This window comes from Eucyclogobius newberryi, unplaced genomic scaffold (genome assembly GCF_026437365.1).
Source record: "Eucyclogobius newberryi isolate DKJ021-1_F unplaced genomic scaffold, fEucNew1.0.hap1 SCAF_4, whole genome shotgun sequence".
NCBI classification, from domain to species: Eukaryota; Metazoa; Chordata; class Actinopteri; order Gobiiformes; family Gobiidae; genus Eucyclogobius; species Eucyclogobius newberryi.
This window is the reverse complement of record NW_027316056.1, coordinates 36,342,625-36,358,851: the sequence shown is the minus strand read 5'-3', so window position 1 is coordinate 36,358,851 and position 16,227 is coordinate 36,342,625.

Genomic DNA, 16,227 nt, shown 5'->3' with positions numbered 1-16,227 from the left:
AGCGCTCGCAGCCTCGTGATGAACCACGAAATCGTTCATTTTCTTATCTTCCCAATGAGTCGTGCTTATAACAAATCCTCCAAATGTTATAAAAGCTTTTACCTAATGAAAACTCATGTTAAATAAGCACATTACATTTATTTATGCTTAAAAAATCGTAAAATAAGTATGTACATTTTCTACGACGGTTTTACTCCCTTTGATACCACCAAAAAAACGACTAAAAATATTGTTGTAAAACGTAAAATGAACACTTCTGAACAGAACATGATACTGCACGAGATGTGTGTTGTATTAAAACGTATGTGTCGTCTGACGTTTTTATTGCCGTTAAAATCTATCCGATCCGACAGTAAAATTATACGCAATCATTTTCAATCTACTGCAAAATTAAAACTAAAATAGCTTTAAATAAAACGTAAATCACACGACATTTTACCTTTGTGTTTTTTTGTTGCACTCAAAGAAAGTTACAACACCAAGAAAGTCAATTTAATAATACTTGGTTTATTTATAAAGCCGTAGACACGTTTTCTATGCTAGCCCCGTGTAGCGGCGCGTGGCTAAAGTACGTTTTCTCCATTTCGGGTGAATCGAGCCTGTTTGGCCTGTTTTTGTGCGTCATTTTCGTGTCTTCTCACTCGACATTTTCTGGATTATATGTACGGTTCCATTATTCCATCACTAAATCAGTAGAGAATTATTGAAATGCTCGAGTAGCTGCGATTAAACGACTAACTTGTTAACGCGTTATGATCAAATTAACTCCTGTACAAAGAATCTGCCCGTTATAGTTAGCCTGTTAGCGCCATGCTGCTACGCTACACTTAATGTCTTTTCCGACCTGGTTCTTTCCAAATTTACGAGAAAGATGATACATATGATAAATCCACGTATGTAGCGCTCAGAAAATGTTTGTACTACACATCAGTTTTAACAGGAAGTTGATGGACCTGTTTTATTAAATATCTGGATTAACCGTGCGATTTACAATGACCAATCATGTGTTTGTTTCATCCATACACCGTTTTCTTTCATGAAATACAGTCGTTTACACATTTAGCCCCAGCACAGTTCTGAAAATTAGTCTTCGTAGAATGTTTTATTCCCCACAACGTCGGAACGGTGCTGTTAGCATGCTAACGTATGCTTTACAGTAAACTGCTCTGAGCGCTAAGGAAGTGTTCCGCAACTTTGGACCAATGCAAACAGTTTAAAATGAACTAGTTCTGTTTTTCCCTTGTTTTAAGTCAGTAAAAATCAGGCACAGCACCTTTAACGTTTTGTGGCGACCTTTCCGTTTGTACGCGTTTGTCCTGGACTTCAGAGAGGACCCCCCCCCACGCCGAGGCCAAGGGGCAGGATGCTCCGGCGGTGGGAGCGGAAAATAAACAAGCAGGTCAAAAAGGCACAACCTTTTGTAAATGCTTTCTGATCCGATCGCTTTGAATCCTTGGACCTTTTGCTGACTGCGTGAGTGCGACGGCGGAGAGGTTCAAGAGCCGCACAGCTACAAACTGAAAGCTGAAAGTTTGACCGGCGCTATGAACAAGTAAATGACCCGACAGTGCGAGTATCGCTTTCATATTTATTGAAGTTTCCCACAGAGAAGCGGCGGGCCTAAAGCGAGCTAAGTGACGGTTAGCCGCGAGTCCGACCGAAATGACAAAGTGGAAAAAAGAATACTTGTAATGTAGTATTGACAGTCAAAGATATTTGGCAACCCAAGTTCAAATACTAAATACCTGACAAAAAGCTCGATATGTTTCCTCATCGGACGTTCAACGAGAGCCGGCGTGTCAGATCATTTGAGACATTTATCGATGTTACGAGAAAAGTGGCTCGGCTAACATCGGTAACCTTGCTATCGCTAACATAGCCGCTGACACAGTACTCCCCTTTAATGGACTGTCAGTGTCTGACCGGGGCTCTCACTGGACTGGGACTTTGCAAACATGTAAACTGAGACCCCCCAGCCCTGGTCTAATACACACACACATGCTACACACACACGCTACACACACACACATGCTACACACACACATACACATACACACATGCTACACACACACACACACACATGCTACACACACACACATGCTACACACATACACACATGCTACACACACACACATGCTACACACACACACACATACACACATGCTACACACACACACATGCTACACACATACACACATGCTACACACACACACATGCTACACACACACATACACACATGCTACACACACACACATGCTACACACACACACACACACACATACACACATGCTACACACACACACACACACATGCTACACACACACACACACACATACACACATGCTACACACACACACATGCTACACACACACACACACATACACACATGCTACACACACACACATGCTACACACACACACACACACATACGTCATAAGGCGCTGGTACAGCTGGCAGCCCGGTGTAAACGCTCTCTTCTTTCTCACACTTATTGTGCTTTATCTCCTATATTTTGTAAATATAGTTAGTATATTTTTTCTATTTTACTGTACGATAGGGACACGCGCTGGAATAGTTTTTTAATTCAACTGTTTTTGACTTTTTTCGGCTGGATTTGAGCGTTTTTCATTGCGTAAGTTGTGTTGTTGTGACGTGAGCTAGCTCCGAGCGAGCCCACCAGCCCCCCCCCGCGCCCTCCGGCCGCGCTAAAGTACGGCGTGACGTCGGTACACGTTTATATACACGTTTATATGAAAGAGGAACTTCACGAACGATCGGGACACGCACTGGAATCGCTTTAAATTAACTTGTTTTGACTTTATTCGGCTGGATTGAGTGTTTTCGTCGTGTCGTTGCGATGTGTCTTGGCTCTGAGTCCCCCGGCCCCGCCCCCCGGCTCCGGCCCCGCCCCCCGGCTCCGGCCCCGCCCCCCGGCCGGCGCCGTACCGCGTTTCCACAAAGGAGGAACTCATGAAACTGCGGAGAACAGTCGTCTTACCCGGAGATCGTCACGTTATCCCGGCGCAATACTGACCTAACCTAATACTGATGTGCAATTCTGTCGTATGTGCAATTACTGTTGGAATTCATGTGCAATCTATGTGCTGTCGTGACACATATTCATGTGCAATTACTGTCGGGATCACATGCAATGGTATTTATTTATTTATTTGTCTATGGGAGTTTTTATTTATTTATAGGAGATCTTCTACTGAAAGTGTTTTTCAGACTTCCTATAAGTGATCTGTTCTTCTGTATCTGCCTCTGTATCTACCTGCGTTGCACCAATGAAATTTCCCCATGTTGAATGCAATGAAGTCACAAACAGGATCCTGACATAGGCTCCCGGGGAGTCCAGGTGCTGCAGGGTGAAGTGGAGTGCCAGGTTGATAGCATCATCCACAGACCTGTTGGTTCTGTAGGCGAACTACAGGGGGTCCAGCATGGGGTCCAGCAGGGGGCCCAGCAGGGGGCCCAGCAGGGGGCCCAGCAGGGGGCCCAGCGCTCAAATGACTTCATGACTACATATGTCAGTGCCACAGGTGTGTAGTCATTACGTCCAGTGATCCAAGGCTTCTTGGGGACAGGGACAATGATGGACGACTTGAAGCTGGGACATGGCATGACTCCAGGGAGGTGTTAAAAATGCCAGTGAAGACAGGAGTCAGCTCGCCTGCACTGTGTTTTAAGGTGGTGGGAGCGACAGCGTCTGGTCTAGCAGTTTTTTGGGGGTTGCATTTCTGAAATAGTCTGTGTTCAATTTCAAAAGTCTGTATAACATGGCGATGTGTGCGACTTTACAAAACATAGCCTATTAACAAACAAAAACAATGTATTTAGATCATTTTCTTTACTTACTTACATTATTTAAGTTTTGTTATATAAAATGTGTTCTTGGGTGTACGGTGGCAACATCACATGATCAACATCACATGATCTCTCTGGGTGGAGTCTGCATGTTCTCCGGGTTCTCCGGCTCCTCCCACCGTCCAAACACATGCATGTGTTAGGAAAGATTGGTCACTCTAAATTGGCCCTAGTGAATGAATGTGAGAGTGAATGGTTGTCTCTGTAATGTCTATGTCTCTGTGTTGGCCACTGTCCAGAGTGTGCCCCGCCTAAGGCCCAAAGTCACTGGGATAGGCTTCAGTCACCCGCAACCCCGAAAAGGAACAAGTGGTAGAGAATGAATAATGTGTTCTTGCTGCGCCATCAACAGTCAGTGATTCCACTGAAGATCCACAAAATGTAATCCGTCCAATTTATGTAAATAATCTCCTTTGGAAAATTATTTTTCAATTTTTCGAACATCTTTATTTGAATTTCAAATGAATGCGAAAGAAATACAAAATGCACATTCAGACACTTTGTCATTTGTCTCCCTCTGGTGGTTCATAAATGTGAACGTTTAACTTTGATGAACTCTACAACTCCCTCTGTCTTCCCCCCCCTCTCTCTCCCTCCCTCTCTCCCCCTCTCTCTCCCTCCCTCCCCCTCTCCCTCCCTCCCTCACCCTCTCTCCCCCTCCCCCTCTCCCTCCCCCCCTCTCTCTCCCTCCCTCTCTCCCTCCCTCCCCCCCCTCTCTCTCTCTCCCTCCCTCCCTCACTCCCCCTCCCTCACTCCCCCTCTCCCTCCCTCCCTCCCCCCCTCCTCCCTCCCCCCTCTCTCTCTCCCTCTCACTCCCCTCACCCTCCCTCCCTCCCCCCTCTCCCTCCCCCTCTCACTCCCTCCCTCCCTCCCCCCTCTCTCCCTCCCTCCCCCCTCTCCCTCCCTCCCACTCCCCCACTCTCACCCTCCCACACACACAACCACCCTCCCCCCTCACTCCCACCCACACCCCCCCTCTCACTCCCCACTCCCTCTCTCTCCTCCTCCCTCCCTCTCACCCTCCCTCCCCCACCCTCCCCCCTCTCTCTCTCCCTCTCACTCACACCCTCCCCCCCCTCCACACTCACCCCACCTCCCACCCCCCCTCTCTCCCTCCCTCCCCCCTCTCCCTCTCTCTCCCCCTCTCTCTCCCACCCCCACTCACTCTCACCCTCCCTCCCCCCTCTCCCTCTCTCCCTCCCCCTCACTCTCTCTCCCACCTCCTCCTCTCTCCCTCCCCACTACTCTCTCTCCCTCCTCCACCCCCCCCCTCACTCTCCCCCCCTCTCCCACCCTCCTCCTCTCACACTCCCACCATCCCCCCTCTCCTCCCTCTCCCACCCTCCCCCCTCTCTCTCCCACTCTCCCTCCCCCTCCCTCTCTCCCCCTCTCCCTCCCCCCACTCCCTCCCCCCCCCTCTCTCCCTCTCTCTCCCCCTCACCTCCCCCCTCTCTCTCTCCCCCTCCCTCTCTCTCTCTCCCTCCCTCCCCCTCTCTCTCTCTCCCTCCCTCCCCCTCTCTCCCTCCCTCCCCCCTCTCTCTCCCTCCCTCCCTCTCTCCCTCCCTCCCCCCTCTCCCTCCCTCCCCCCTCTCCCCCTCTCCCTCTCCCCCCCTCTCTCTCCCTCCCTCTCTCTTCCTCCCTCCCCCCTCTCTCTCCCTCCCTCTCACCCCCTCTCTCCCTCCCTCTCCCTCTCACCCTCTCTCTCTCTCCCTCCCTCCCTCTCTCCTCCCTCCCCCCTCTCTCCCTCCCTCTCTCTCTCCCTCCCTCCCCCCTCTCCCTCCCTCCCCCCTCTCCCTCCCTCTCTCCCCCTCTCTCTCCCTCCCTCTCTCTCCCTCCCTCCCCCCTCTCTCCCTCTCTCCCCCCTCTCCCTCCCTCTCTCCCCCTCTCTCTCCCTCCCTCCCCCCTCTCTCTCCCCCTGTCTCTCCCTCCCTCCCCCCTCTCCCTCCCCCCTCTCTCTCTCCCCCTCCCTCTCTCTCTCTCCCTCCCTCCCCCTCTCTCTCTCTCTCTCCCTCCCTCTCCCCTCCCTCCCCCCTCTCTCCCTCCCTCCCCCCTCTCTCTCCCTCCCTCTCTCCCTCCCCCCTCTCTCCCTCCCTCCCCCCTCTCCCCCCCTCCCTCTCTCCCCCTCTCTCTCCCTCCCTCTCTCTCTCTCCTCCCTCCCCCTCTCCCTCCCCCCTCTCTCTCTCCCCCTCCCTCTCTCTCTCTCCCTCCCTCCCCCTCTCTCTCTCTCCCTCCCCCCTCTCTCTCCCTCCCTCTCTCTCTCTCCCTCCCTCCCCCCTCTCTCCCTCCCTCCCCCCTCTCTCTCCCTCCCCCCCCTCTCTCTCCCCCTCCCTCTCTCTCCCTCCCTCCCCCTCTCTCTCTCTCCTCCCCCCTCTCTCTCCCTCCCTCTCTCTCTCTCCCTCCCTCCCCCCTCTCTCCCTCCCTCCCCCCTCTCCCCCTCTCCCTCTCTCCCCCTCTCTCTCCCTCACTCTCTCTTCCTCCCTCCCCCCTCTCTCTCCCTCCCTCTCTCCCCCTCTCTCTCCCTCCCTCTCCTTCTCTCCCTCTCTCTCTCTCTCCCTCCCTCCCTCTCTCCCTCCCTCCCCCCTCTCTCTCCCTCCCTCCCTCTCTCTCTCTCCCTCCCTCCCTCTCTCCCTCCCTCCCCCCCTCTCTCCCTCCCTCCCCCCTCTCTCTCCCTCCCTCCCTCTCTCCCCCTCTCTCTCTCCCCCTCTCTCCCTCCCTCTCTCTCTCTCCCTCCCTCCCCCCTCTCTCTCTCCCTCTCTCTCCCTCCCCCTCTCTCTCTCTCCCTCCCTCCCCCCTCTCCCTCTCTCCCTCCCCCTCTATCTCTCTCTCCCTCCTCCTCTCTCTCTCTCTCCCTCCCCCTCTATCTCTCTCTCCCTCCTCCTCTCTCCCTCTCTCTCTCTCTCTCTCCCCCTGTCTCTCCCTCCATCCCCCCTCTCCCTCCCCCCTCTCTCTCTCCCCCTCCCTCTCTCTCTCTCCCTCCCTCCCCCTCTCTCTCTCCCTCCCTCCCCCTCTCTCTCTATCTCCCTCCCTCTCTCCCTCCCTCCCCCCTCTCTCCCTCCCTCCCCCCTCTCTCCCTCCCTCCCCCCTCTCCCCCCTCCCTCTCTCCCCCTCTCTCTCCCTCCCTCTCTCTCTCTTCCTCCCTCCCTCTCTCCCTCCCCCCTCTCTCCCTCCCTCCCCCCTCTCTCTCTCCCTCTCCCTCTCTCTCTCCCCCTCCCTCCCTCCCTCTCTCCCTCCCCCCTCTCTCCCTCCCTCTCTCTCTCCCTCCCTCCCCCCTCTCTCCCTCCCTCCCCCCTCTCTCTCCCCCTCTCTCTCTCTCCCTCCCTCTCTCTCCCTCCCTCCCCCCCTCTCTCCCTCCCTCACCCCTCTCCCTCCCTCCCTCCCCCTCCCTCCCCCCTCTCTCCCTCCCTCCCCCCCTCTCTCTCCCCCTCTCTCTCTCTCCCTCCCCCCTCTCTCCCTCCCTCTCTCTCTCCCTCCCTCCCCCCTCTCTCCCTCCCTCCCCAGTGCCAGTGCTCGTGCTGTTTCGACACGCTTAGAAACGATTGTACATTTAAATCACACAAGCATAAACTATGAAGAAGGAAAGAAAAGAACAGCCTGTCGTTTCAATGCTTTTTAATGACGTTTAGAGCGATCCATTCAGTCAATCTGAAACACTCGTAATGTAACGACGGGAAAACGATGCTAAAATGAGCAAAGGTTGGATTGATTTTCTAATTAAAAAGCGGAGTGAGAAGGATCTTGCTGTATTTCACATGCTCGTGATGTGACGCGTGACACATCTCATCGTCCCAGCACATGGAATCTGTGGGCGACAAACACACGTGTAATCCACAATCTAATCCACACGCAGAGAGTCGCGTCATGTCAACACTGCATTGTCCTCGCCAAATCCCCACACTCACTCTGACTGACATGGACCGAGCGAGATTTGAACCGTCGGCCTCGTGGTCGGTGGTCACTGACCTGGGTAATTAGTCACGGCACATTTTTGGTTTCCGCCTTTGTTGTTCGGTTCACCCGCTGATCCAGAAGCAGAGATGGTTCTGAAAAGGTCACGAAAAGACTGACTTAACACATCTAGAGCATGTTATAGGACTGACTTAACACATCTAGAGCATGTTATAGGACTGACTTAACACATCTAGAGCATGTTATGGGACTGACTTAACACATCTAGAGCATGTTATGGGACTGACTTAACACATCTAGAGCATGTTATAGGACTGACTTAACACATCTAGAGCATGTTATGGGACTGACTTAACACATCTAGAGCATGTTATGGGACTGACTTAACACATCTAGAGCATGTTATAGGACTGACTTAACACATCTAGAGCATGTTATAGGACTGACTTAACACATCTAGAGCATGTTATAGGACTGACTTAACACATCTAGAGCATGTTATAGGACTGACTTAACACATCTAGAGTATGTTATAGGACTGACTTAACACATCTAGAGCATGTTATGGGACTGACTTAACACATCTAGAGCATGTTATAGGACTGACTTAACACATCTAGAGCATGTTATAGGACTGACTTAACACATCTAGAGCATGTTATAGGACTGACTTAACACATCTAGAGCATGTTATAGGACTGACTTAACACATCTAGAGCATGTTATAGGACTGACTTAACACATCTAGAGTATGTTATAGGACTGACTTAACACATCTAGAGCATGTTATAGGACTGACTTAACACATCTAGAGCATGTTATAGGACTGACTTAACACATCTAGAGCATGTTATAGGACTGACTTAACACATCTAGAGCATGTTATAGGACTGACTTAACACATCTAGAGTATGTTATAGGACTGACTTAACACATCTAGAGCATGTTATGGGACTGACTTAACACATCTAGAGCATGTTATAGGACTGACTTAACACATCTAGAGCATGTTATAGGACTGACTTAACACATCTAGAGCATGTTATAGGACTGACTTAACACATCTAGAGCATGTTATAGGACTGACTTAACACATCTAGAGCATGTTATGGGACTGACTTAACACATCTAGAGCATGTTATAGGACTGACTTAACACATCTAGAGCATGTTATAGGACTGACTTAACACATCTAGAGCATGTTATAGGACTGACTTAACACATCTAGAGCATGTTATAGGACTGACTTAACACATCTAGAGCATGTTATAGGACTGACTTAACACATCTAGAGCATGTTATAGGACTGACTTAACACATCTAGAGCATGTTATAGGACTGACTTAACACATCTAGAGCATGTTATAGGACTGACTTAACACATCTAGAGTATGTTATAGGACTGACTTAACACATCTAGAGCATGTTATGGGACTGACTTAACACATCTAGAGCATGTTATAGGACTGACTTAACACATCTAGAGCATGTTATAGGACTGACTTAACACATCTAGAGCATGTTATAGGACTGACTTAACACATCTAGAGTATGTTATAGGACTGACTTAACACATCTAGAGCATGTTATAGGACTGACTTAACACATCTAGAGCATGTTATAGGACTGACTTAACACATCTAGAGCATGTTATAGGACTGACTTAACACATCTAGAGCATGTTATAGGACTGACTTAACACATCTAGAGTATGTTATAGGACTGACTTAACACATCTAGAGCATGTTATGGGACTGACTTAACACATCTAGAGCATGTTATAGGACTGACTTAACACATCTAGAGCATGTTATAGGACTGACTTAACACATCTAGAGCATGTTATAGGACTGACTTAACACATCTAGAGCATGTTATAGGACTGACTTAACACATCTAGAGCATGTTATAGGACTGACTTAACACATCTAGAGCATGTTATGGGACTGACTTAACACATCTAGAGCATGTTATAGGACTGACTTAACACATCTAGAGCATGTTATAGGACTGACTTAACACATCTAGAGCATGTTATAGGACTGACTTAACACATCTAGAGTATGTACCTGCTGTGCGTCTGAGAGGCCGATCCATGCTTCCTTTCCTTTTGCCAGTTTCCTCACAAAGTCCTCCTCTGCCTGACTCTCGATGACTGTGATGTTCCTCCCACTGACTGACAGATCATCTGCATGAGACAGGACCAAGCGACAGTGAGAAAACAAAGACAAATATTTTGTATTATTTTGTAAGATTGAAGTAAAATGAAGTTACCTAAGCGTTAGCCCAGGTGGCAGCATAAGAGTAAAAGACATGAGTGTGTTCAGGCACTGGAGCTAAAAACAGGAAACCACACAACATTAATAACTTACAATTCTCAGTGGGAAAAGGCTAGAAATCCTCACATAGATTTATACTGAGCAAATCTAGAGTCAGTGTCAATCTCTACTGAACACCCCAAATGTCCATGTTTCAGGTCCACCATTTCCCAATGAACGTCCTTCCTTTCACTCTGTGTATTCAAAATACAAATACAGAAAAGATGAATGTCAACAGTTCAATAACAAACACACACTCAGGGGTTTTTTTGGGCCGTGGCTGCAGAGCTGCGGCGCTGTCAAATGACCCAGCAGTTTCAGGAACCGCGGCACTGCCATATAGCCTCATAGCTAACCCTAACCCTAACCTTAACCCTAACCCTAACCTTAACCCTAACCCTGACCCTGACCTTAACCCTGACCATAACCCTAACCCTGACCATAACCCTAACCCTGACCATAACCCTAACCCTGACCATAACCCTAACCCTGACCATAACCCTAACCCTGACCATAACCCTAACCCTGACCATAACCCTAACCCTGACCATAACCCTAACCCTAACCCTAACCTTAACCCAGCGTGGTCTAAAACAGCGCAGTCAAATAACGCAGCAGTTTCAGGAGCTGTGGCACAAAATGACATGGCAGTTTCGGTCTCTGTAGACACACTTTTTTTTGAGCCATTGCACCGCAAAAGAGGAAAAGAGGAAACCAGATGTACACTGAGCAAATCCAGTATTAATCTGTACTGAACACTCACCAAATTCTGATGCTGATCCTGCATAAACTTCCATTCCACTTGACGCCTCTGGGTCAACTGTGTATTCAAAATAAAAAAACTAAATGATGAATGTCAACAGTTCAGTAACTAACATACGCATCGCAGACGAGGAAAACAGTAAACCAGATTTATACTGAGCAAATCTAGTGTTAATCTGTACTGAACACTCACCAAATATCCCTGGTATCCCTGCAGGTTTCCCCGGTGTGCGGTCTGTGTATTCAAAATAGAAATACACAATGGATGAATGTCAACAGTTCAATAACTAAAACACACTCACGGTTTCTTTGGGCCATTGCACCGCAGACGAGGACCAACAGCATCAGCAGCTTCATGATGAAAACGAGGCTCGTGTCTTGAAGAACGTGTCTTGAAGGACAAAGTGACTTCAGCTTCAGCGTCTCTGGATCTCCGACTGTCTCCTCAAAACACATCTCCTGTATTTATACTTGTCCATGGCCATGAAATATGTTTACTGTGATTCCAAAGAAGACGTTTGACTTCCATGGAAGTGTTTGACCAGCAATGATGCCAATGTCGCCGGTGTCAGCCTCAGAGGGGAACTGAGGGGGCTCTGTGCCTGATGTGTGTGAGTGAGCCACAACTCACCAGTTTAACCCTGAACATCTCAGAAGATTGATATTTAGTGTATGTTAGCATTAGCTTAGCAGCAAAAACACACTGGATACGTCTATGTTCCCCCTTTTCTATGATCGGGGGAACAACGCATATGTGACTGGCCGTATGAAAACCAGTCACAGTGACTTATTCACAGATTCTGAAAGTGTGAATTCAAAGCTTTCCAATGATGTCTCACTCATTCTGCACTGCCCACAGTGCTGCACCCTGCAGCGCTGCCCGCCAGCGCAGCACAACTGCGGCACTGCCCACTCACACTGCAGGTGCCTCACACTGCAGGTGCCTCACACTGCAGGTCCATCACACTGCAGGTGCCTCACACTGCAGGTCCATCACACTGCAGGTCCATCACACTGCAGGTCCATCACACTGCAGGTCCCTCACACTGCAGGTCCATCACACTGCAGGTGCCTCACACTGCAGGTGCCTCACACTGCAGGTCCATCACACTGCAGGTCCATCACACTGCAGGTCCATCACACTGCAGGTCCATCACACTGCAGGTCCATCACACTGCAGGTGCCTCACACTGCAGGTCCATCACACTGCAGGTCCCTCACACTGCAGGTCCATCACACTGCAGGTCCATCACACTGCAGGTCCATCACACTGCAGGTCCCTCACACTGCAGGTCCATCACACTGCAGGTCCCTCACACTGCAGGTCCATCACACTGCAGGTGCCTCACACTGCAGGTCCCTCACACTGCAGGTCCATCACACTGCAGGTCCCTCACACTGCAGGTCCATCACACTGCAGGTGCCTCACACTGCAGGTGCCTCACACTGCAGGTCCATCACACTGCAGGTCCATCACACTGCAGGTCCATCACACTGCAGGTGCCTCACACTGCAGGTCCATCACACTGCAGGTCCCTCACACTGCAGGTCCATCACACTGCAGGTCCATCACACTGCAGGTCCATCACACTGCAGGTGCCTCACACTGCAGGTGCCTCACACTGCAGGTCCATCACACTGCAGGTCCATCACACTGCAGGTCCATCACACTGCAGGTGCCTCACACTGCAGGTCCATCACACTGCAGGTCCCTCACACTGCAGGTCCATCACACTGCAGGTCCATCACACTGCAGGTGCCTCACACTGCAGGTCCATCACACTGCAGGTCCATCACACTGCAGGTCCATCACACTGCAGGTCCATCACACTGCAGGTCCATCACACTGCAGGTCCATCACACTGCAGGTCCCTCACACTGCAGGTCCATCACACTGCAGGTCCATCACACTGCAGGTCCATCACACTGCAGGTCCATCACACTGCAGGTCCCTCACACTGCAGGTCCATCACACTGCAGGTGCCTCACACTGCAGGTGCCTCACACTGCAGGTCCATCACACTGCAGGTCCATCACACTGCAGGTCCCTCACACTGCAGGTCCATCACACTGCAGGTGCCTCACACTGCAGGTGCCTCACACTGCAGGTCCATCACACTGCAGGTCCATCACACTGCAGGTCCATCACACTGCAGGTCCATCACACTGCAGGTCCATCACACTGCAGGTGCCTCACACTGCAGGTCCCTCACACTGCAGGTCCATCACACTGCAGGTCCCTCACACTGCAGGTCCATCACACTGCAGGTGCCTCACACTGCAGGTGCCTCACACTGCAGGTCCATCACACTGCAGGTCCATCACACTGCAGGTCCATCACACTGCAGGTGCCTCACACTGCAGGTCCATCACACTGCAGGTCCCTCACACTGCAGGTCCATCACACTGCAGGTCCATCACACTGCAGGTCCATCACACTGCAGGTGCCTCACACTGCAGGTGCCTCACACTGCAGGTCCATCACACTGCAGGTCCATCACACTGCAGGTCCATCACACTGCAGGTGCCTCACACTGCAGGTCCATCACACTGCAGGTCCCTCACACTGCAGGTCCATCACACTGCAGGTCCATCACACTGCAGGTGCCTCACACTGCAGGTCCATCACACTGCAGGTCCATCACACTGCAGGTCCATCACACTGCAGGTCCATCACACTGCAGGTCCATCACACTGCAGGTCCATCACACTGCAGGTCCCTCACACTGCAGGTCCATCACACTGCAGGTCCATCACACTGCAGGTCCATCACACTGCAGGTCCATCACACTGCAGGTCCCTCACACTGCAGGTGCCTCACACTGCAGGTGCCTCACACTGCAGGTCCATCACACTGCAGGTCCATCACACTGCAGGTCCATCACACTGCAGGTGCCTCACACTGCAGGTCCATCACACTGCAGGTCCCTCACACTGCAGGTCCATCACACTGCAGGTCCATCACACTGCAGGTCCATCACACTGCAGGTCCCTCACACTGCAGGTCCATCACACTGCAGGTCCCTCACACTGCAGGTCCATCACACTGCAGGTCCATCACACTGCAGGTCCATCACACTGCAGGTCCATCACACTGCAGGTGCCTCACACTGCAGGTCCCTCACACTGCAGGTCCATCACACTGCAGGTCCCTCACACTGCAGGTCCATCACACTGCAGGTGCCTCACACTGCAGGTCCCTCACACTGCAGGTCCATCACACTGCAGGTGCCTCACACTGCAGGTCCATCACACTGCAGGTGCCTCACACTGCAGGTGCCTCACACTGCAGGTCCATCACACTGCAGGTCCCTCACACTGCAGGTTCATCACACTGCAGGTCCCTCACACTGCAGGTCCTCCACACTGCAGGTGCCTCACACTGCAGGTCCATCACACTGCAGGTCCATCACACTGCAGGTCCATCACACTGCAGGTGCCTCACACTGCAGGTCCATCACACTGCAGGTCCCTCACACTGCAGGTCCATCACACTGCAGGTCCATCACACTGCAGGTCCATCACACTGCAGGTCCCTCACACTGCAGGTCCATCACACTGCAGGTCCCTCACACTGCAGGTCCATCACACTGCAGGTCCATCACACTGCAGGTCCATCACACTGCAGGTGCCTCACACTGCAGGTCCCTCACACTGCAGGTCCATCACACTGCAGGTCCCTCACACTGCAGGTCCATCACACTGCAGGTGCCTCACACTGCAGGTGCCTCACACTGCAGGTCCATCACACTGCAGGTCCATCACACTGCAGGTCCATCACACTGCAGGTGCCTCACACTGCAGGTCCATCACACTGCAGGTCCCTCACACTGCAGGTCCATCACACTGCAGGTCCATCACACTGCAGGTCCATCACACTGCAGGTGCCTCACACTGCAGGTGCCTCACACTGCAGGTCCATCACACTGCAGGTCCATCACACTGCAGGTCCATCACACTGCAGGTGCCTCACACTGCAGGTCCATCACACTGCAGGTCCCTCACACTGCAGGTCCATCACACTGCAGGTCCATCACACTGCAGGTGCCTCACACTGCAGGTCCATCACACTGCAGGTCCATCACACTGCAGGTCCATCACACTGCAGGTCCATCACACTGCAGGTTCATCACACTGCAGGTCCCTCACACTGCAGGTCCATCACACTGCAGGTCCATCACACTGCAGGTCCATCACACTGCAGGTCCATCACACTGCAGGTCCCTCACACTGCAGGTGCCTCACACTGCAGGTGCCTCACACTGCAGGTCCATCACACTGCAGGTCCATCACACTGCAGGTCCATCACACTGCAGGTGCCTCACACTGCAGGTCCATCACACTGCAGGTCCCTCACACTGCAGGTCCATCACACTGCAGGTCCATCACACTGCAGGTCCATCACACTGCAGGTCCCTCACACTGCAGGTCCATCACACTGCAGGTCCCTCACACTGCAGGTCCATCACACTGCAGGTCCATCACACTGCAGGTCCATCACACTGCAGGTCCATCACACTGCAGGTGCCTCACACTGCAGGTCCCTCACACTGCAGGTCCATCACACTGCAGGTCCCTCACACTGCAGGTCCATCACACTGCAGGTGCCTCACACTGCAGGTCCCTCACACTGCAGGTCCATCACACTGCAGGTGCCTCACACTGCAGGTCCATCACACTGCAGGTGCCTCACACTGCAGGTGCCTCACACTGCAGGTCCATCACACTGCAGGTCCCTCACACTGCAGGTTCATCACACTGCAGGTCCCTCACACTGCAGGTCCTCCACACTGCAGGTGCCTCACACTGCAGGTCCATCACACTGCAGGTCCCTCAGACTGCAGGTCCCTCCTCACACTGCAGGACCCCCACACATATATATATATATATATATATATATATATATATATATATATATATATATATATATATATATATATATATATACTTCCTTTGAATCACAGATGATTAAGGTTGGTTCTTCAAGTCCTTTTTACTGTGTTTTAGTCTACCGGCCCCCTGGTCCTGCTGCTGTCTTTTTAAAGGACTTTAGTGACTTTTTATCTTCTATTATAAAGCTGGAAAATGTTTTAATTCTTGGATTTTAACATTTGGGTCGATGGCTCATCATGCCCTGCAAAGGATCTTTTAACCTTGACGGAAACATTTAACTTTGAGCAGCATGTTTCAGGTCCCACTCACCAAAAGGGACACACTTTAGACCTGGTGTTTTCACTTTAGACCTGGTGTTTTCACTTTAGACCTGGTGTTTTCACTTTAGACCTGGTGTTTTCACTTTAGACCTGGTGTTTTCACTTTAGACCTGGTGTTTTCACTTTAGACCTGGTGTTTTCACTTTAGACCTGGTGTTTTC